This window comes from Manis pentadactyla, chromosome 4 (assembly GCF_030020395.1).
Source record: "Manis pentadactyla isolate mManPen7 chromosome 4, mManPen7.hap1, whole genome shotgun sequence".
Classification (NCBI taxonomy): Eukaryota; Metazoa; Chordata; class Mammalia; order Pholidota; family Manidae; genus Manis; species Manis pentadactyla.
This window is the reverse complement of record NC_080022.1, coordinates 67,282,779-67,303,315: the sequence shown is the minus strand read 5'-3', so window position 1 is coordinate 67,303,315 and position 20,537 is coordinate 67,282,779. Positions and strand designations below refer to the sequence as shown.

Here is a 20,537-nt window from a genome sequence, read left to right as displayed (position 1 = left end):
TTCCACCTGTATCTAACTGGGCAGGAATCCAACAGTTTCCACTTAGCCAAATATAAAGTTACATTCATATTCTATTTTACCTTCTCTAGTTAACTTGTTAAACTTGTTATTTTAAATACTAAACATTTTCAAGAGAGACATTTCTAATTTATGACAGTCATTTAGTCTGGGAACCCTGAAAATGGAAATTGAATAGCGAAGGAGTTCAGAATACATTACCCCAAAATGAGCTGCTTTGGCATGTTGTTTTGAGTTAAAGGCAACTGAGAAATATCAGGGCCAGGAACGATGCTCTGACCTTTCTTTTCATCCTGAAAACAGGTGATAAAACTCCATGAGAAAGTTGCCCTCTTTGTACCAGAAGATGGTAGGCATTCTTATGACCAGAGATAGGGAATTGAGGCTGAGAAATCTTTACAAACAAACCCTGGTAATTACTACCTCTTACCTTCTTAGTCACTTCTCCATAATTCACTGCCTGAACACCTTTAATCCTATTTCCTTCTTTGTCTAAAAGGTACAAAAGCTTTCTGCTCTGGCCACTTCCTAGAGTTTTCATTCTCTTATAAGGCGTCCATGTAAAAATTTAATCAAATTTGTATGCCTTTCTCCTGCTAATTTGTTTTAATTCTTAAGCCCAGTCAGAGACTTTAATAGGGTAGAGGAGAATTTTTCTTTCCTTAAAATAGCCAATTCACTAGGACTTTTTCCTGTATGTTCTTCTGCTTTGTTTTTATTTCCTAATTCTGATCTCAGTTGTGCTTTCCTGACATTCCATCACAGTATATCATCCACATGCTGCCATAGCATATTGAAATTTCAGAATATAACATTGCTTATCTTTAGTGAACTTTCCTGAATTCTCAACTCCAATATCGTGCTGAACTTCCCATTTGATCTTTGGTCTTACTTTAAGACCGTCCTAGGACAACTACCTATTCAAAAGGGCAGTTTGATTCCATTCATATTAACCAAAATTAACTGGAATCTGTGGACCAATGCAGAGTTAAGTTTTTTAAAATGTACTCTTTGTATTAGCATAATGATGAAAAAGGAACACTTAAGTAACATTTTAACACCAAAGTTGGAATGTCTCAAAATTCCCTATTTAGTTACTTTAATCCAATGCACAAGTCTGTTCTCTGAGTCCGATACAAATAAAAAAATGCCACTTAGTACTATGTAACAAAGATAGTAAAAAATGATCATTGAACATTTTTTAAAGATCAAGTTGGAGGTTGTCTCATATGCCTGAAATGTCTTACATTAATGCTGCTAAATGGCATATAAAACTGGAAGTAGTTGCAAAATCGTTTTTCAGTGGAAATGTGTAGATGATTTTTTTTCTGTCTGTTTTGCCATATAAAGTGATAAAGATGTTGCTAAGTCAAAGTGCTAGAAACACATTTCTTGCAGTTGTACTGCACTTTTAGTGATTAGGAATGAATAGAGCTAGCTCTGGATATACTGACCTAAAATATATATCTGAAGAAAAATTAGAACTAACAATATTAAAGATTTTCTTTTCTTTAAAATGACAAATTCAGGACACTTGGAGATAATTGCATATAATTATCTTTTTTTTTACAAGATACCTGTTTATCAGACAAAAGGCAAAACCTCAAAAGCTGCATGTGTGTATATGCATCTGTGTGTGTGTCTGTGTGTTGTTAAAGAAAACTCAACTAAGTAAATTTGAAGATTTCATTGTCTCTATTCAACAACTCATGAATGGGGCAGTATCCCATCTACAAGATAAAATGGAGCTCCTAAGAGCTATAGAAAAGGAAAGATTTCTAAAGGCAGAAAGAAAGGAGGCAGGGAAAGGAAGTTCATTAGCAGAATTCTTTGTTTCAGGCAAGGTAGCCTTCCTAAGGAGAGGCAGAAGGGCTCTGTTAGGTGGAGTTTCCTCACTAGTGCTAACCAGAAAATTCAGACTGACTGGTTAAAGTTTACATTCCTGGGAGAGGCTGAAACTATAATTAGTTTAGGTGTTAAGTCTTGGTTTGTTGACATGAAGCTTGGCCTAAGTGAGGAATCTGTTTTTGGTCTGTTGTCTCTTTTTTAATAAGGTGAGTTTAAAATTTCTTCAATATTGTAGAATACAGTCAGACGGTCAATCAGTTCCATCTCCTGTAGACTTAGTAATTACAATTATGCATAATGAAGTTTTTTTAACAGTTATTTTTTTAAATTTATTTTACTGAAATTACTAGTTTGGGCATTTTCTTTCCATATATTTGACTAGATTAGATTTAGATTAAGTGGTTGCTTTGGTTCATCTAGGAATCTAACAAATACTAGCACTTAGAAAAAACAACTTCTTGGCATCTTCAAGTATTTTTTTTAACTGGTATGAATTAGCCGACAACTAGAGTTTAGAGTCATCAAATGAAGTGTTTAAACTCCAAAACAATGTAGCTGGAAATTTCAGTTACTATGAATGGAAAATAATGTAGGTATAGAATCTTTTCATGAAAACAGGAGACGGAGAGGTCAGTATTACAGGGATTCTGTTGATTTTGGACAGAGTCTGTGGCAAGCAGAATCCTATTTTTAAAAGAGTGGTCATATTTATAGACTTTAAAGTAGATTTCTCCTGAGTGTGCTAAATAACTATTTTTATGCCAATAATTTTAAGTGGATCATTGTGACTAGAGCATAGAATTCTTTCATATACTGTTTTGTAACATGCCAGAATCTGCCAAAGTCAAGTTAATTACCTGAGATGTTTTGCCACACAGACAGGCCAAGGTAAACCACAGGGACTGCATTTTTGTAATACTAATTAAGTTTATTTTCTCACTGCTCAAAGCCAGTCATAACAGTCATAAAATCTGACCTTTCCCTCTTTTGGATAATGTCAATCTTGTGCCAAATAGCCGTGATTGTTTAACATTAGGGATTCCACAGGAATCATTTACGAAACTCACATACACTGAGTGTTATTAAATGTTAAACTAGGTTGATAGATTCAAAAGGTACAAGGTGATTTAAAATGGGGAGTGTCTAGCTAGTCAGCATCTATCAATCAATCTATTTAGTAATCCTTATAGTTGTAGACGCACACACGTGTATATATATATATATATATATATATATACACACATCCATACAAAGGAAAATGAATTGAACTTGTTAAACCATAAAGGCATGTGAGAGCATAAAATATTTTGAAACCGTCATTATTTCTATTCACTTGGTTGGCTTTAAATAAGGAAATAGTCCCAAACTGTAATCAATTCCACATTATTTTATAAGGTTTCATTCATGCACTTGAGTTTACTAAGGTTATTATTTACCTAAGAATTAATGTATATGGGCTAAACTTTTCCAAGAAAATTTCCATCAAAACCCAAAACCTGTTCTCATTTATTTCAGAAAATATACTTTTATTATGAGTTCATATTCTCCATTACATTAACAATATGTAAATCCAAAATTGCAATAAGGAATTTGAGCCACTTAGAAATTGACATCCCTCCCAAGTGAATAATCAATAATGTTGCAGAAATTAACACAACCCTAATGCTCATTTAAATCTAGAGTTATCATATGGAAACTAAAGAGGAGAAAGCTGCTTCTCATTGACAGGTAACTTCATGGTAAGAATAAAATTTTCCTTAGACCTATCCTGCAGGGAAATAATTTAAAGAAGTTTTTTCACAGCTTGACAACTGTCCTCATGATTTCAGTTAACTCATTCATTCAAAGATTCATAAATGAGAAATAAATTTAAATCTAAGTCAAAATTGGTACTTTAAAGGAATTTTGAATGGTGAAATGATAAATTGAAATGTGAAGCTACTCATTATCTTTAAAAAATTTTTCCACATTCCATAGATACATATTTTATAAGTGATTTCAAATTGGTTTATCCTCTAGCCTTTAAAATAGATGTTTAAACAAATCATTAGATTAGATTGAGATTAAGAAAGTATTGATAAGTAATAACAAGAACAAAAATGATTTAATCTAGAAAATTAAAAATGTATATTTTAGTTTTGTTTTGCCTTATCCTTTTAGGTAACTGAAAAACTTCCTCATGTTTCACTGATCTCAGATTTACAGCCATTAAAAAAGAAAATGCATTCTGTAATTATAGCTAATAAATGAATGTATATTAAACATTACAGCTAGTTAGCATGCATTCGTGTCACTTACTAGATATCACCATTAACTCTATGATAATTAGTTATGCTTAAAAGTCATATCAAATGATTTTCAGAAAGAAGCACAAGTTATTGATTCAACATACGTTCAAAAATAAAAATAAGTAGTGTGCTCACGACAACAGATGTATATATATAAAAAAAAGCAAGATGATTTTAGTTCACAATCTGTTCAATGATTCAGCAGCATCATGTGGTTCCCCCCATAATGTTTATATTATCTAATTTTAGTCCACACTGAAAGTATGGGTGTATAATGTATAGATGGTAGTCCCAAGGCTTCTTTTTGAAATGTGTTTTTTTGTCAACTTATACCTATGGTGAAAATTTCTCCACTGTGTGTGTGTGTGTGTATATAGTAGATTAATGGTGGCTATAATTTTTTTTTGTCATTTTTTCCATTAAGTAGTAAAGTCTATTTCCCTTCCCTTTGAACCAGGGCTCACCAACTAACTTGCTTTGATCAAGAAAATGAAACAGAAATGACATTGTGTAACTCCAAGGCTGAATCTTAGATCTTCAGATTCTGCACTGGCACTCTTAAACCAGCTGCCATGCTCTGAGAAGGCTTCAGTCTGTGCCAGGGCCATGTGGACGGGAATGGAGGCACTCTTGTTGATAGATCTAGGGAAGCTCCAGAGTGCTAACATCAACTACAAGTCACAGAGAGAGCCTTGTGGTATGCTCCAGGCCTGCTGAGCCTCCTGACAACTGGAGTTCCAGCTGACACCATATGGAGCAGAAAAACCACATTGAAGGTCATGTCAAACCACAGTATCATGACAGATAACAAATTGTTGTTTTGTCACTAATTTTTTTTTCATTACAATTAGTTGATTTTCAATGGTCTATTAACCAGTTTGTTACATGGTAATAGATAACTGAAGCAATCTTTTAGGGTTATAGACAAAATGAAATGTATTTAAAGAAGAGGTCTAAGCTTTTGACATCCTCATAACTCATAAGTATTATCATGGGCTCTGAGTCCAGTGTTACTGCTCTCAGCTTGGTGTCAAACATGGCAGGTGTCCTTAACTTCCCTTCGAGCCTTGTTGCTTCAGCTGATCTTTGTCACACAGTCTCTGGATCAGTTAATAATCATCAGTGTAACACTCTTCTAAGATTTCAGTTCTGTTCTGAGTCCAGACATATAGTTGGGGACTAGACAAACTGACTAACACTTTCCAGGTCCTGTTTCTGTGAGCTGATCTTATTGTCTACATTTGCTTAACTAAATGGTTGTCTGGCCTTAATGGAGTAAGTCAGCAGAGTCCACAACCCTTTCATTCAGCTGAAGACATAAGGTTCTTAGTCCCATCAAGGTTTCATGAAAATCTCTCTTCTCTAGAGGCCTGTTGTAGAATAGCCAAAATAGTCTTATTATATAGTCAGAGGAGCTGAACTATACCAAAGTGTGTTTTGTAACTGCTAAGGTCCCACTAGAACTCTTGATAACATAATAGTAAGCAGCAGAGCTTGGTGATGTAAAAAAAAAGGGCTTAAGAAGAAAAATATTAATAACTCTGATTTAAACATTTTATGATTATTGGTTCATGAATTCATCATCTAGGTTGTGTGAAGTTTATGTATGAATAATGTTAGTACATTTATAATCTATTTTTGATAACAGATAGGCAAACAGTTAACTGATGCATAACTCAAGATGAAATGATGCTAAAAAGAGGTTTAAGCAGCATCCTATGTGAGCCCAGAGGAAGGAAAGGTTAATTCTTACTTTAGAAGTTCACTGGAGAAAGGAGAATAGGATTTGAGAAAAATGTCTTGAAAAAAAAAATAGGAGTTTACATGAGAAGTTAGAACAAGAAAGTGTTGATAGGCAATGAAGAAAGTATCTGAATTCCAGATTGAGGGAATGCAGTGAACAAAAAAATAACAACCATAAGTTTAATATGACTGTCATCATAGAAGATAAATATGAAATAAGAATTTGGAGCCAGATTTCATTGGTCCTTGCTAACGAGCTTAGACACTGGGGGCAATATGGCACTATAGAATGCTTTTGTAAGGACAGTTCATTCATATGAACAAACTGAGACTTTGGAAAGATAGCTGGTAGCAGAATGGAGGATGCTCTGAGGAGTGGATAACTGTGTAGTATGTAGAATATTTAAGAGGCTTCTTCAAAGAGAAAAAATGGAAATACATAAGAACAAATGGGAATGAAAAAGATAATGAATATCAAAGACTATTTTAGCAATATTTATGGTTAATTTTGTGAGGATGGAAAGAAACAACTTTGAAGTTTCCAAACTGGATGACTGCAAATAGTGCTGTAATTATCCTGCTCCAAAGAATAGGAGTTTTTTGGTGCAAAAAAAAGAAAAGGAAAAGAGATATAATAAGAGCATGCTGGTCTTGTGTGGAGATTACTAGCAAGCATTTGCAATTCATTTCTACAACTCATAAGAAAAATCCAAGAAAGTGATATCAATAGAAAACATCAGTTGTAGAAAGAAATTGAAGCCACAAGAAGAGAGGAAATGTGCAGAAGAAAGCATAATAAAACCTTCAGGTATCCTGATGATTCAGAAAAATATGGATGAAGAGATGCTAGTGAAGCAGAGTACAAAAATCATGAAAGAGTTGAGCTATTGAATCAAGGGAGGAAAAGTTCATGGAGATGGGTGATCCTTGGGCCGAATATTCAGAAACGTTAAAGATGATGAAGAAAAAAAAACACAAAAAAAGCAGAAATTAGATGCAATAATCAGAAAACATAATAGGGAAATCAGGAAAGCAAGCTAAAACCAATATTTCAAGACAATTAGAAAAGAAAGGAAGATAACATTACAAAAATGATGTCTGAGGTACACAGATTATCAACATATGTAAGAGCTTCTCAGAAGAGATCAGTTATAAATTATCCAGAACTGCATCTGAATAATGAATTTTAGATTAGTGATTTCTAACATGAAGCATTTCATTTAAGGAATATGCTGTTATAAATTCCTAAATGATATTGGCACTGCTAGAACAGAGACACATGGACTATTTAGAAACCACATCTGGGTAGTTTTCATTTATTTTCATCAAAAGTTATAGCCAAATTTATCCTAAACAGTTTGTTGTATAATTTTATATTATTTGAATATGTATTGGGTGCATCTAAGGGAAATGTATAATTAAAACTGATTATGGTTTTACTTAAATCCATGTTTCTTTCAAAAAAACCAGAAACTGACTCATTATATCAATACCATACACGATTGTTAGTGATCTTAAAATGTAGTTTTCCAAGCTTTTCATTCTACCTGAGTAGTATTAAGATAAGAGTCAATAGACTATATTGTTCATTTTAATATCTGATGCTATTCACTAATCAAGAATCGTTTCACTTTGCAGAAGTATCACGAAGTTCCAGAGTTTACAAATGATAGGGCAATGCCACAGTGTTTTGATTTTTTTCTTACAAGAAAGAACTAAAGACTTCCCATGTTTATAAAGAAGGGAAACATGAAACTGAGCAATACAGACAACTTCCTCTCAAAAAAGGTTTATGAAATTCTTTATAGACTGCTTTCAGTTTAATTAGAAGTGCTTCTTCTGCAAATTCAGTTGTGCAAACAGTATTTTAGCTAAATTCAATGTGAGTAGCAGTTTCATTTTATATAATAAATGTTTTTATGTGAAACCCTCTATTTTACAGTTAGGCAGTTCCTGGTGAATAGTGACTAAATAATCCAGCAAGTATTCCAGGTCAAAGCTGTGAGCTTGAGAATTCAGCCACTACCTGTTTTGTTAAATACAGTTGGAAAATTTGGAAAAAAATGCCTCAAGAGAATTAGGATACTTTTTTGTGATTAAAAACAAACAAACAAAAAAATGTTCTTTAACTGAAGACACTTAATTAAAGCTAAAGGAGAAAGCTAACCACTTAACAGCAGGGGTACTCAAGGATACAAATGCTTCATTAATTGGATAAAAGTGAAGAAACCATTCTAAAAATACTACCTTGTGTTTCCAAACACATTTCATCAAGTGCATTTTTTTAATCAGTGATCAGCATAGACTAAGGTAAGACCCTTCCCTAGTCATAGATTCAAAACTCTTTTGAATAACATATCAAAATAGGGATGGAAAGGAGAATAAGACATTATTACCATAAAGACTGAGTAAAAGACCATTATCTGCTCATGTATATAATAGATATTTCACCAGGAAGCAAAGACTATTCATTCGTTCAATCAGCAGTGACTTCCTCTCTACAGTGCCTGTGGTCATGTGCTAGGAGCTAAGTATATAGAGTCATGAACAATAAGGACACTCAACAGGGAGGCCCAGTTCCATGGGACGAGTGACCTAACCCAGGTGAGTACAAAATGCTCTGAGAAGACCATAGAGATACAATTAACTCAGTCTTGGGAGGACACAGAACATTCTTCTGAGGAAGTTATTTCTATGTTTCATCTAAAAGGAGAAGAAATTAACTAGCCAAAGAGAGGAAAGAATGTTCCAGGCAATGTTAAAAGCTGAGGAATATTAAACATTTTAAGAGTTCATTTGAGCAAAAATCTATTCAAATCTGGCAGCCAAACCAGGGACTGGTGAGGACTACTCCACCAACAGGAGCTAAGGGCAAAATTTACAGACAGGACGTGGAAGCAAAGCGAGGAGGTAATTTTACAGGCTAAGCAGTTGTTTATTGGGGAAAGCCTAGTTGGCCGTTTCTACTTGGCTGTCCTTAAATTTTGATATCTTAACCTTGAGGCATTTACAGGCTTTGGATTTCATTTGCTTATGGCAGGCTGACAAGGCATTAGAACCACCTCAGTTTAATGGCTTTTTTGTTTAATTAATTTAATAGAAGGCAAAATGTTGTACACAGAGATCAGAAAGCAGAGAGAGAGAATCTGGGACTATCAGTGATTCCATGTGCTAGACAGACTGAGGGGCATGGAATGCAGATAAGGTAGAGGCAGGGGCCGATTGATGAGAGGCCTCATACACTACATACATGAGAATGAATTTTACTTGAAAAATAATAATGTGTGTAAGCCATGTCAACAACTGTAATTTTTAGGAAATGGATTATATTTTTTAGTATCACTACACGGTTTAGTTTAGTTTAGTTATTCATTCCTTTTTAGCTACATAAGAGACGACTAAATATACAAAATCCATTTTTTACATGTATCCAAAGAAAGGATAGACTGAAAATATTAGCAATGATATCCTCATTACTAGCTGAATTAACATCATAAATTTCCTTCAATGTTTGTTGGGGGGAAATATTCCTTATCATCCTGGGTACAGATCTACTGTTTAACCCTAATAAGTTATTTACATTGTATAGTTTAAATGCTATTTTGGTAAAGCATGGCTTTACCTACTTAGTTAAGAAATAAACAGAAGATACAAATTCTCATCCACCTATATTTGAAGAAAATAATACTAGGAAAATGAAGAGAAATTTTCTCTTTGACTCACTTACCAAGCTGTTTCAGGGGAAATTCTAATCTAAACAGTAATGGGGAAAATTTTGGCAATAGCAGCTAGTGCACTAACTTGATGAAAAGAAAGCAGACAGTACACTGATAATACTAAAAGAAAAAGATGAAATGATAATAAGCTAATGGTAGCAGAATAAATTCTTTAAGACATAAAAAGTTTAGCTTCTGGTGCACTAATCAGTAATGGAAGCAATGATAATTCTCTCCTAACAAGATATGCCATAAATATCACCCGATAAGCCTCAAACTACATTTTAGCTTTAAGAGCTGGATTTTTCCCAGAGATACTCAGCCACATAATGCTCTGTATCTCTTAAAATCAGTTATTGCACATGTGCCGTGGAAGATAGAAGATTTGTAGCACAAGCAGGTATGCTTTGGAGATAAGAATCCTGCTTTCGGAGGGAGCAGACTAGCTTCAGTGTTCTTAGGTTTATTCTTTTTTAAAAAGTTGTAAATATTTTCCTATTGTGGACTAGACAGACATTGATTTTTTATGTATTTTATAACCACTACTTATGACATAATCCAAATCTTAGAGATGTGTTACAGATTTCTCCAGTTTCCATGGCTGTTTATCCTGATTAGCTGGAAATCGAGCATAATCTTTGAATGGTCTTTTTCTGTGGGTATTTCTATTATTGTGTAAGGCCAGGAGGCATTTCCCTTTTGGATTTCACCACTTGTAGTTCTCTTTTTTTTCTGAACTTTTTCTTCACTGCATCACGATCATGTAAAGACAAGGGAAATAACAGTTTTCTGTTGTGACACCAAGACAAACTACTTTCAGATTAAATATACTCCTGGCTAGAAAAATGCAATAAACCATGGTACCTATGGAAATACATTAAACATTTCTTGAAGTTAAATTGAGGAATTTTACATGGGCACAAATGGAGAGCATTTGTGTGAGTGATTGGGTTTTTTCCTTTGAGAACAATAACAGTGTATCAAAATTTTCCAGACCAGCTCCCTGAAGTTGAGAAGCATACTTGATTTCAGTAAGTTTATTAAAGCCTGAAGAAAAAGACAATCAATAAAAAATGCAAATTAATCTATATATGAAGCTTGACCTGAGAATATATTTTGATAAGTTGAGTGCTCTATTTTTTCTCAAGCTTTTGTAATAAAATATCTGAAGCCCAAAATATGACTTTAAAGGGAAGCAATTAATTCCTATTTTCATGTTCACAAGATCAGAAAGTTTTTAATTTTGTTTCTGATACAAATTGTTCTTCATTTGATCATTATAGCTACCCTCCATAATCATCAGTACTTCTCATAATGTTCAATGACATAAAGATGTTAAAGAGTGATTTCTTATTTTTTTAATAGTTGTGTTGAGTATTTATGTCAGAAATATTAAGGCATCCCTGAACATAGGAAGAAAGGAGGGTGCTAAGAAAGAAAAATAACTATTCTGAGCTAATAAGTATCTTAGTTGACGAGAGCAAACTTGTCACAATCAAGGTCTAGTAAAAAAAGAAAGATCTAGAAAAAAAATCTAAAAAACATTAATTATGTTAAGGAAAATGGGAGGAAAGGAGGGAGGAAAGAAGGAAGGAAGGAAGGAAGGAAGGAGGGAGGGAGGGAAGAAGAGTTTCTCCTGGTTAGTTATACATGTTAATTTGACTAGGTCTTAGTACCCAGTTATTCAACCAAGCACTAACTTAGATATTGTTGTAAAGGTATAATGCAGATTTGCTTAGTATCCACAATCAATTGATTTTAAGTAAAGGAGATTATCCTTTTTAATGTGTGTGGGCCTCACCAAATAAGTTGGCAGTCTTAAGAACAAAAACAAGTCTCCTGGAGAAGAAATTCTCCAAGACTCAAGGCAGCAGCACTAACTCTTGCCTGCCAACCTCCCCTACAGACTTTGGACCTGTCAGTCCCCACAATCAGATGAGTCAGTCCCTTAAAGTAAATAATACATTTCTTTCTCTCTCTCTCACTCTACAGATATATAGATATATTGATTCATTTATTTATTTTTATTTAGATATAAAATTGGGTTTGTCTCTCTGGAGAGCCTTCACTGATACAGAAGGTAACCCTCTTCCTAAATGCTCTCCTTTTTCTGTTGAGGAAATAGCTCCTGAATATCATCTGATGAAGAAAATTTGCTTACAAGTTTTGCTAAAAGAGGAATTTCTACTAACATGTAATAATCCAAATGTTCCTGAATGAAAATATCCCATTTCTCACACTTACATTCTCAGCAATTTGTTTTATTTTATTTTCCAAAATATCTTTTGAAATCCTTGTATAACTACGTGAGAACATTTTTTAATATACATTTTCACAAAAATATATTGAGGATCAAAGAAATGTTCTTGCACCTCCCAGTTTTCTGTTCAGAGATCGAGAGTGTAAGCTTACGTTGATTGCCACTCTGCACTCTCAGACAATCTGCTGAGGTGTATGATAAGAAAAGAAATAGTTGCCATTATGGTCCACTGTCTAAGAGGACAGATCTGAATGTGCTTATGTAGTGTAATTACAGATTGTTCAACAACTGATATGTAAATATACCATGCTATTCAAAAACTCCTATTGGTGAAAATATTTCTGTGTGATATATTTGTACATATATGAACTGCTATTAAGGCATCATATCCTAAATTTCAAATGATATACAAGTGCTCTGGTTCTTGTAAAGTACTCTACAGATGTTTAGCTTGTTAGAGATGTCATGTAAGGGATGGGACTTGAGACGGGCCCTACAGAACAGGTAATACCTGGACAACCACACTGGAGATTTAGGGCACATTGATTCAGGGATGAGTTAAAAGCAAAGGTTCAGAACTTGCTAAAAACCTTGGGATGTTGGGGTCCACCCTCAAGGAGGATAGTGTAACAGATAGATTCACATTTTTCCTTTTTATTTTTATTAAGGTATCATTGATATACACTCTTATGAAGGTTTCACATGAAAAAAACAATGTGGTTACTACATTCACCCATATCATCAAGACCCCCCATACCCCAATGCAGTCACTGTCCATCAGTGCAGCAAGATGCCACAGATCCACTATGTGCCTTCTTTGTGCTACACTGTTCTCCCCATGATCCCCCATACCATGTGTATTAAACATAATACCCGTCAATCCCCTTCTCCCTCCCTCCCCACCCGCTCTCCCACACCCCTCCCCTTTGGTAACCACTAATTGATTCTTGGAGTCTCTGAGTCTGCTGCAATTTTGTTTCTTCAGTTTTGCTTCATTGTTATACTCCACAAATGAAGGAAATCATTTGGCATTTGTCTTTCTCAGTCTGGCTTATTTCACTGAGCATAATGTCCTCCAGCTCCATCCATGTTGTTGCAAGTGATAGGATTTGTTTCTTTCTTATGGCTGAATAATATTCCATTGTGTATAAGTACACCTCTTTATCCATTCATCTACTGATGGACACTTAGGTTGCTTCCAATTCTTGGCTACTGTAAAAACTGCTGCAATAAACATAGGAGTGCATATGTCTTTTTGAATCTGAGAAGTTGTATTCTTTGGGTAAATTCCAAGGAGTGGGATTCCTGGGTCAAATGGTATTTCTACTTTAATTTTTTTGAGGAACCTCCATATTGCTTTCCACAAAGGTTCAACATTCCCACCAGCAGTGTAGGAGGGTTCCCCTTTCTCCACATCCTTGCCAGCATTTGTTGTTCATAGTCTTTTTGATGCTGGTCATCCTTAATGGTGTGAGGTGATATCTCATTGTGGCTTTAATTTGCATTTCCCTGATGATTAGTGATGTGGAGTATCTTTACATGTGTTTGTTGGCCATCTGAATTTCTTCTTTGGAGAACTGTCTCTTCACATCCTCTGCCCATTTGTTAATTAAGTTATTTGTTTTTTGGGTGTTGAGGCATGTAAGTTCTTTACATATTTTGGATGTTAACCCCTTGTTGGATATGTCATTTACAAATATATTCTCCCACATTGTAGGATGCCTTTTTGTTATGTTGATGGTGTCCTTCGCTGTACAGAAACTTTTTAGTTTGATGTAGTCCCATTTGTTCATTTTTGCTTTTGTTTCCCTTGCATAATTAGATGCATTCAGGAAGAAGTTACTCATGCTTATACTCAGAAGATGTTTGCCTATGTTGTTTTCTAAGAGTTTTAGGGTTTCATGACTTACATTCAAGTCGTCAATCCATTTCGAGTTTACTTTTGTGTATGGGGTTAAATAATAATCCAGTTTCATTCTCTTGCATGCAGCTCTCCAGTTGTGCCAACACCAGCTGTTGAAGAGGCTGTCATTTCCCCATTGTATGTCTATGGCTCCTTTATCATGTATTAATTGACCATATATGATTGGGTATATATCAGGGCTCTCCAGTCTGTTTCATTGGTCTATGGGTCTGTTCTTGTGCCAATACCAAAGTGTCTTGATTACTGTGGCTTTGTTTTGTAGAGCTTGAAGTTGGGGACCATAATGCCCCCAGCATTATTCTTCCTTCTCAGAATTGCTTTGGCTATTCTAGGTCTTTTGTGGTTCCATATGAATTTTAGAATGATTTTCTCTAGTTCATTGAAGAATGCTGTTGGTATTTTGATAGGAATTGCATTGAATCTATAGATTGCTTTAGGCAGGATGGCCACTTTGACAATATTAATTCTTCCTATCCATGAGCATGGGATGTGTTTCCATTTATTGGTATCTTCTTTAATTTCTCCTAAGAGTGTCCCATAGTTTTCAGGGTATAGTTCTTTCACTTCCTTGGTTAGTTTTATTCCTAGGTATTTTATTCTTTTGATGCAATTGTGAATGGAATTGTTTCCCTGATTTCTCTCTCTGCTAGTTCATTGTTAGTGTATAGGAATGCAACAGATTTTTGTGTATTAATTTTGTACCCTGCAATTTTGCTGTATTCTGATATTAGTTCTAGTAGTTTTGGAGTGGAGTCTTTGGGGTTTTTTATGTACATCATGTCATCTGTAAACAGGGACAGTTTAACTTCTTCTTTGCCAATCTGGATGCCTTTTATTTCTTTGTACTGTCTGATTGCCATGGCTAGGACCTCCAGTATTATGTTGAATAAAAGTGGGGAAAGTGGGCATCCTTGTCTTGTTCCTGATCTTAAAGGAAAAGCTTTCAGCTTCTTGCTGTTAAGTATGATGTTGGCTGTGGGTTTGTCATATATGGCCTTTATTATGTTGAGTTACTTGCCCTCTATACCCATTTTGTTGAGAGTTTTTATCATGAATGGATGTTGAATTTTGTCAAATGCTTTTTCAGCATCTATGGAGATGATCATGTGGTTTTTGTCCTTCTTTTTGTTGATGTGTGAATGATATTGATGGATTTTCGAGTATTGTACCATCCTTGCATCTCTGGAATAAGTCTTACTTGATCATGATGGATGATCTTTTTGATGTATTGTTGAATTCGGTTTGCTAATATTTTGTTGAGTATTTTTGCATCTATGTTCATCAGGGATATCTGTCTGTAATTTTCTTCTTTTGTGCTGACTTTGCCTGGTTTTGGTATTAGAGTGATGCTGGCCTCATAGAATAAGATTGGAAGTACTCCCTCTTCTTATACTCTTTGGAATACATTAAGGAGGATGGGTATTAAGTCTTCTCTAAATGTTTGATAAAATTCAGTGGTGAAGCCATCTGGTCCAGGGAGTTTTTTCTTAGGTAGTTTTTTGATTATGAGTTTGATTTCATTGCTGGTAATTGGTCTGTTCAGATTTTCTGTTTCTTCCTTGGTCAGCATTGGAAGGTTGTATTTTTCTAGAAAGTTGTCCATTTCTTCTAGGTTATCAACTTTGTTAGCATATAAGTTTTCATAGTATTCTCTAATACTTCTTTGTATTTCTGTGGTGTCCATATTGATTTTTTCTTTCTTACTTCGGTTTCTGTTTTTGTGTGTAGGCTCTCTTTTTTTCTTGATAAGTCTGGCTAGGGGTTTATCTATTTTGTTTATTTTCTCAATGAACCAGCTCTTGCTTTCATTGATTCTTACTATTGTTTTATTCTTCTAGATTTTATTTACTTCTGCTCTAATCTTCATTATGTCCCTCCTTTTACTGACTTTGGGACTCATTTGTTCTTCTTTTTCTAGTTTAATTAATTGTGAATTTAGACTACTTATATGGGATTGTTCTTCTTTCCTGAGGTAGGCCTGTATTGCAATATACTTTCCCCTTAGCACAGACTTGGCTGCATCCCATAGACTTTATGGTGTTGAATTATTGTTGTCATTTGTCTTCATATATTGCTTGATCTTTGTTTTTATTTGGTCATTGATCCATTGGCTATTTAGGAGCATGTTGTGAAGCCTCCATGTATTTGTGGGCTTTTTCATTTTCTTTGTGTAATTTGTTTCTAGTTTCATGCTTTTGTGGTCTGAGAAACTGGTTGGTACAATTTCAATCTTTTTGAACTTACTGAGACTCTTTTTGTGACCTGTATTTGATGTATTCTTGAAAATGTTCCATGTGCACTTGAGCAGAATGTGTATTCTGTTGCTTTTGGGTGTAGAGTTCTGTAGATGTCTGTTAAGTCCATCTGTTCTAATGTGTTGTTCAGTGCCTCTGCCTCCTTACTTATTTTCTGTCTGGTGGATCTGTCCTTCAGAGTGAGTGGAGTGTTGAAGTCTCCTAGAATGAATGCATTGCATTCTATTTCCCTTTTTAACACAGTTAGTATTTGTTTCACATACGTGGGTGTTCCTGTGTTGGGAGCATAGATATTTATAATGGTTATATCTTCTTGTTGGATTGACCCCTTTATCATTATGTAATGTTCTTCTTTGTCTCTTGTGACTTTCTTTGTTTTGAAGTCTATTTTGTCTGATACAAGTACTGCAACTCCTGCTTTTTCTCTCTATTTGTTGCATGAAATATATTTTTCCATCCCTTCACTTTTAGTCTGTGTATGTCTTTGGGTTTAAAGTGAGTCTCTTGTAGGCAGCATATATATGGGTCTTGTTTTTTTATCCATTCAGTGACTCTATGTCTTTTGTTTGGTACATTGTCCATTTACATTTAGGGTGATTATCGATAGGTATGTACTTATTGGCATTGTAGACTTTAGATTCGTGGTTACCAAAGGTTCAAGGTTAACTTCCTTACTATCAAAAAGTCTAGCTTAATGCACTTAATATGCTCTTACAAACAGAATCTAAAGGTTCTTTTCTTTTTCTCCTCCTTTTTATTCCTCCTCCATTCTTTATATATTAGGTATCATATTCTGTACTCTTTGTCTATCCCTTGATTGTCTTTAGGGATGGTTAATTTAATTTTGCATTTGCTTAATAATTAGCTGTTCTACTTTCTTTACTGTGGCTTTATTACCTCTGGTGACAGCTATTAAACTTTAGGAACACTTCCATCAATAGCAGTCCCTCCAAAATAGACTGTAGAGATGGTTTGTGTGAGGTAAATTCTTTCAGCTTTTGCTTATCTGGAAATTGTTTAGTCCCTGCTTCAAATTTAAATATTAATTTTGCCTGATAAAGTAATCTTGGTTCCAGGACCTTCTGTTTCATTGCATTAAGTACATAATGCCACTCCCTTCTGGCCTGTAAGGTTTCTGCTGAGAAGTCTGATATTAGCCTGATGGGCTTTCCTTTGTACGTGATCTTATTTCTCTCCTGTGTGCTGTCAATAGTCTGTCCTTTTCCTTGATTTTTTGCCATTTTAATTACTATATGTCTTGGTGTTGTCTTCCTTGAGTCGCTTGTGTTGGGAGATCTGTGCACCTCCATGGCCTGAGAGACTATCTCCTTCCCCAGATTGGGGAAGTTCTCAGCAATTACTTTCTCAAAGACACTTTCTATCCCTTTCTCTCTCTCTTCTTCTTCTGGTATCCCTATAATGTGAATATTGTTCCATTTGGATTGGTCACACAGTTCTCTCAATATTCTTTCATTCTTAGAGATCCTTTTTTCTCTCAGTACCTCAGCTTCTTTGTATTCCTCTTCTCTAGATTCTACTTCATTTATCATCTCCTCCACCATATCCAATATGCTTTTAATACCCTCCATTGTGCTCTCCAATGATTGGATCTCCAACCAGAATTCATTCCTGAGTTCTTGAATATCTTTCCATACCTCCATTAGCATGTTAATGATTTTTATTTTGAACTCCCTTTTAGGAAGAGTCATAAGGTCCATGTCATTTAAATCTTTCTCTGGAGTTATATTAATTTTACTCTGAACCAGGTTCCTTTGGCATTTCATATTTGTATATGGTGCCCTCTAGTGTCCAGATGCTCTACTCTCTGGAGTTGCTCAGCCCCTGAAGCAATGTTGGGGACTGCAGGGGAGTGGTATTGGTTCCTGGGGGGAGGAAAGGGCTGTTTCCTGCTTCCCCGCTGCTATGTCTGTCTCCACTGGCTGAACCAGTGGGCCAAGCACCCAGGCATAAGCTTTTGTTCCAGAGCACCAGATATAGATCCCTGCCTTCCATAAGCAGGAGGGATCTCAGTCTCTCCAGGAATTCTGCCTGTCTTAGCTTTCCAACCCCGTAATCACAAGAGTATCATGAAAGCACCTTGAAATGTAGGTTTGTGCTCCCAGAGCAGATATCCAGAGTTATGTATTCAGCAGTCCCAGGCCTCCACTCCCTCCCCACTCAGTTTCTCTTTCTCTCATCAGTGATCTGGAGTGGTGGAAGTTCTTGGGTCCCACCGGGCCACAGCTTTGGTATGTTACCCTGTTCTGTGAGGTCTGCTCTTTTCTCCAGGTGCATGCAGTCTGGTGCAGTCTTCTTTCCTGTTGCTCTCCCAGGATTAGTTGTATTAATTATATTTTCATATTATATGCAGTTTTAGGAGGAAGCCTCTGTCTCGCCTCTCACACCACCATCTTTAATCCACATTTTTTCCATTTTAAATGTAAGAAAACAAAACAAAACAACTCTGTGCTCCCAGTTCAGACTCTTTGAGTGATTACATAGCTGCCAATAAAGAAAGGTTTATTCAAAAAAAAAGAAGTTGGTATAAATTGCAATAAAGAGTAACACTTTAAAATAATTGCCTAATCAATATTAATTCCTCTGGTATCTATTTAACAGCATTAATCACAGTGAACTCATTTAATATTAATGTGAATGTCACAAGTAATTCAATTGGATTTCCACTGTAATTCAACATTAATTACCTTAACTGAGCCATTATTTTAAAGTGTTACCCAGTAAACAAGAAAATAAAAGCAATAAAATAGCACAATAAAAATTACAATATGTCACTATACATTTTATCTATATACTATTTGATTCATCTGATATATTTTCATGGAAGACTATACTTTGTTAGTAGAATATATATACTCATACATAGCAACAAAACTAAACTATGACTTACATTGCTTTGTAAGAAAAAATGTTGAAGCTTGTAAAAGAATTTGTCAAATATTGAGATTTTTCATTTAAGTTCCAACATTTCATAAAAATATTTTGTTTTAATTGTTGACTCCCCTGTCTGCAAGGGGATATATGCATGCATTTCACTGTACAATATGATTCAAGGCAACAATATTTTATGTTACTTAATGCTAGTTTGTCATGGATTGTGTTTTAGCTTTCTCACTATCAAGTTATCAGCTCTCACATGTCACTTCTATGGAGGCACTTAATTTAGCTGTCTTTTCCTCAGTTTTCATTTTATCCTTCTAATACACTGAAAGCTGAAAAGGAAAGGAGGAAAGAGATGGAGGAAGGAAAGAAGGAAGGCCAGCTTATTACAAATATGTTTAGAGTATGAGTCAGTAGATTCCAAATGGCAGAAGGTAGACTTCCAAATGTAAATATGAGCTGTCATTCACTGAATATAAATATTTCAGCTTTGAAAAAACTCAAAATAGTCTTCTGATTTTTAGGTTTGTTATAGGATGTTAAGATTTCCACATCCTGATTTCAAGTAATTTAACAATGTAGTTCTGAGAAGTATCACAAAATGTTAATTCTACATATAGCATTTAATTTTATATTTGTATTTCATATAGCAGCATTCAAGGGAGTCTGTTTTATTCAGCTTTGCACATCCCATGGCACTACCTGCAGTGTTTTTGCAAAACAAATATTCACTGGGAAAAAAAGTATTCTTTACCTCATCGTAAGAGCTAAATGAACATAATTACCTACTAAATCACTCATTTATATATTTATATACCACACACTATATAATGCAATATGCAACACAGCCTCCTTCAGTTGTTTTTAGAAACAGATCAGGACCTTTAAAAAGTACATCAGATTCAATCTTACATGAAACTCCAGTATATAAAACAAACATGTGCCAGACACTTAAGATTGAAAGGGGGGCCATGCATGGGTTCTGGAGTCCTACAACCAGGCCTCCCCTTCATGATGAGAGCAGCCTATAGGGAAGTGCCAAGGACCCTCAGACTTAAAGAAACTACCTGAAAATAGGTGACAGGGATATTGGATTCAAATTTGAGTTAAAACTGTGCTCTATAATTTATTAGCTATAGGCTGTTGGTCATGCAAATTAACTTTTTTGAGCCTTAATTTGTTTACTTGTAAAATGAGACTAAATGTATGTACCAAGACATGCTGCTGTGAGAAGCAGGATAATAGATATAGGTATGGTTATTATTTTATGTTTATTGTTTATCATTCATTCATTCAAATCAATATTCATATATTTAGATATACACACATAGAAATAATGAAATATTACTAACCACCAAAAAGGAAATATTTCCACCTGTGATAACATGGATGGACCTTGAGGCATTATGCTGAGTGAAACAAGTCACACAGAGAACGACAAGTACCAGGTGATCTTGCTTACATATGGACTCTAAAAATAAAAACAAAAAAACAAAACTGAGCTCATATATACAAAGAACAGATTGCTGGTGGCCATAGGTGAGGGGTAGAAGAAATGGGTGAAGGTGGTCAAAACTACAAAGTTCC

General features: G+C 34.9%; 1 long non-coding RNA gene across 1 annotated transcript in view; it reads right to left on the bottom strand.

Moving 5' to 3' along the window:
• Window positions 1-20,301: 20,301 nt before the first annotated feature.
• LOC130683371 (uncharacterized) overlaps window positions 20,302-20,537 on the bottom strand; it is a 261,280-nt gene continuing 261,044 nt past the window's right edge. Inside the window, exon 4 of the long non-coding RNA XR_008997043.1 lies at window positions 20,302-20,421. This is a non-coding gene — a long non-coding RNA (uncharacterized LOC130683371). The remainder of the gene's footprint in view (window positions 20,422-20,537) is intronic.